At 45.0% G+C, this 3,327-nt stretch overlaps 1 pseudogene; it reads left to right on the top strand.

Annotated features, from left to right (window-relative positions):
• The first annotated feature begins 213 nt into the window (after nt 1-213).
• LOC119334079 overlaps nt 214-3,327 on the top strand; it is a 3,873-nt pseudogene continuing 759 nt past the window's right edge.

Below are 3,327 nucleotides of genomic sequence, written 5' to 3'. Positions count from 1 at the left end.
CTCTGTTCGGCCCCGCTCCTCAAAATCGAGCCGAGCCTGACTCAACTTGAAAGAAAACGAGAACGGAAAGGAAAGCGAGCCTTGGGCTCGGGTCGCTCTGAGCTCGAGCTCGGCTCGGCCCGCTCACATGCCTAGCCACAAAACAAGCCGAGTACAGCCCCCGATGCGCCTCTCTCTCTCTCTCATACTCTGTGCCTGTCCCTATCCCGACCCCCGCCGCCGCGCCCGCGCCCTTGCGCAGCTTCCGGCCGCCGCTGTTTCTGCCACTTCGCGGTCCTCCGCCGCTCCATCGCAGGGCGGGCGTGACTTTCCCTGCTCGCCTCTACTCGCCATCGCTCGTAGCCACCGCTCCCGACTGCTCCTCCCCTCTGATCGTCCACCGACAGCCGCTGGTAACGTTGCCGCTGGGGGTGCCGCAGCCACCGGCGTCTCGCTCCAGGAGATCGATTAAGCTCGGGTTCTGCTGGTTGCCATACTACTCTCCCTACGGCAGATTAGCGTAAGTTGCTTCCCGTAAGTTGCTGTTTTGTGATGATGCAGTGCTACGCTCTGTATCAATTTGGTTGATGGTAAATAGTACTCCCTCCGTTCCTAAATGTAAATCTTTTTAGACATTGCAATATGGACTACATACGGAGCAAAATGAGTGAATCTACACTCTAAACTACGTCTATATACATCACTATGTAGTCTATAGTGAAATCTCTAGAAAGGCTTATATTTAGGAAAGGAGGGTGTTCTGTACAAGTAGTTTTTGTTCAGCGATAATTAAAATTCTGCAAGAAAATCTAGTCTTGATATGTTTGATATCTTGTAGCGGTCAGGCTGTTGCAGTCCAGAACCTTAACTTTATGTTATAGAGATAACATGTACAGAGATCAACAAGGCCAGAGCATACAAGGATCATAGACTAATCTAAGGTGGGAGAAAAGCAATCCACCTGAGCAACCTGTCTATAAACCTAGGCTTAGCCCTATGCACCACGAGATATATGTCATCGACAAAATTGCAATGTGAGGTTGCGAAAGACGCCTGAATATGTTTGTAGATCTTGCCATTGTGGATTAGCCAAATATGCCAGCATGCAAGGAAAAGCCTGTTTTTTTTTTTGTGATAAGAGAACTCCATGTGGTTTTTGATATCTTTATAGTGGTTTGGTGATAAAGTGATAACCAATGCTAATCATGCGTATTGCTTTGTTGTGATAATTGGTTGATGTTCTTTAGCAATCTGCTCTTGCGATGCTGTGATAATTATGTATTAGGGTCACTTGTTTTGGGGCTTTGCCAAGAGAGCTAAAAACCCCAAAATGCAGAGCCTCTTATCATTAGACAATATTTTACCCACCACCCAGAAAATTGTTGAAACCAGGAAACTGCTCGGACCCAGTCTTCCGAGCTTCTCGCCTCATCAATTTTAGAAATGCCCTCCGAGTTACAAGGAAATTGCCACCGTGGCTCCGTATGCCACCGGGTGCCTCCCTGTTCCCAAACCCGATCCTGCATGGTTATCTCGTTGTTCTCTCACAACATCACGGGTCTCCTACGCTAGGAGATCGACGCTGCCAAATGCATCAACCTCGTCTCGCTACAGGCTAGCTCGACGTCGTCCCATGTGTTGCCGCTTTCCAGCTCGTCCTCCACCTCCAGTTAGGTGCTGCTTAGCTCGACCTCGGCCTCCAGCTCACTGCCGACCAGCTCGACCGCAGGAAAAAGTTGGTCGAGGGCATGTCTTCTCCTTTATAGATACATGATTGTTTTTGTACCTGGGAATCATACTCATGCTCAAATTAAGCTATTTTGTTAGAACTTGCAAGAATGGCTGTCATCTACTCTTTTTTTTTTTTGCATTCGTTCATTTAATTATAGTTTGAAGTCATCTGAATTTGAATTTGAGGGATGTGCCATCACTGCCATGTGATGTATCTGATTCGCATATGACTGTTAATGCATGTATATTAATGCAGCCTATTGTGCAATCGAAAAGCATGTGTTATGCGTGCAACTTATTGCTTACGTCAAAATAGGACACAACTGAAATTCTGTTATGCTGATTTTTTTATTTTTTTTGCTTCTGTGGTTAAATAATGGAAAAAACGAAATTATCTAACAAAAGGATGTGATTAAAGTTCAGGGACATTGTAGACTTTACATTAGTTAACACAGAAAAGAAGCCTGAATTCTGTAAGCCGAAAAGAAAATGAAAAACAGTTTTTCAGAGCTTTCCCCTGCTGAAGCTTATTTCCACCGCAATCCATAAGCCTGTTTCTGGAGATGCTTAAGCTCAAAAGAAGTAATCAATGCTGTCTTCTGAGGTTGTGTGCAATGAAGGTTATGTTTCCTTAAATGTTTGCTAATGATGCATTCTTCATAGGCAAAGGCTAACCGTCTTGTACATAGATGCTAAAATATCAATGAAGTTAATGGCAATCTTACTACCAAGTTGACAACGATTCACAATTTGAAACTGAGACAGACGCTGACTGAGCGACTGTGTGTCAGTTGTTTCATTTATGGCAACGCACTTGTGTGTCCCATGTTGTTTTTGGAAAAATAAATAAATCAGGAAACAAATATAGGACAAATACATAGTGGTACACATCATGTTTCAGCAATCACCAAACAAAACAACGAGGAAACCAACCACTTATGTGATTCTAAAAGTCATTTCTGACACGTGAGTTTCTTATTCTCTTGTCTTAACATTCCGGTTATTCTTTACAGGGCTATAAATGGCAGGGAAGCACCGCATAAGTCGCCAGTACTATGAGGAACCACGAGGATTTCGTGATGGTCCTCCTCCTCGACTTGCACGAGAAAGGTCTATCTCACCACGTCGCTTCGAGGGAGAGCTGTCTAGCCGCCGTGATGAGATACGCAGAATCCGTGATGACAACCAACATCTGGTGGATGAAATTGTTGGACTCAGGCAAGCAATGTCTCATTTGAAAGAAGATCTCTATTCATCGAGTCAGGCTATACCTAAGCTCCGCGCAGAGAAAGAACTTGAATCAGGGAGCTGACTCAGAGGAATCTGAAGCTGGAAGCTGAGCTACGCTCTTTAGAACCCCATAGGCAAGATGCCTTGCAGCTACGATCTGAAGCAGGCACGCTGCAGTCTTTGAGGCAAGAGTTGACTGAAAAGGTGCAGGGTCTAACAAAGGAGGTTGAGCATCAGAAGTCTGAAAAGCAGCGCATACCTGCCATGCTAGCTGAACGAGATGGTCTGCGACAGGAACTAATTCGTACCAGGTATTGAACCATTCTGGTCTGTGTTTCTGGTTTAGTAATCTAAGTTGGTGGCTCAGATGAGGAATTTAATTTTGTA

The sequence above is a fragment of the Triticum dicoccoides genome, chromosome 1B, assembly GCF_002162155.2.
Source record: "Triticum dicoccoides isolate Atlit2015 ecotype Zavitan chromosome 1B, WEW_v2.0, whole genome shotgun sequence".
NCBI classification, from domain to species: domain Eukaryota; kingdom Viridiplantae; phylum Streptophyta; class Magnoliopsida; order Poales; family Poaceae; genus Triticum; species Triticum dicoccoides.
Note: the sequence above shows the minus strand (reverse complement) of the source record. Positions and strands in the feature narration are given on the sequence as shown.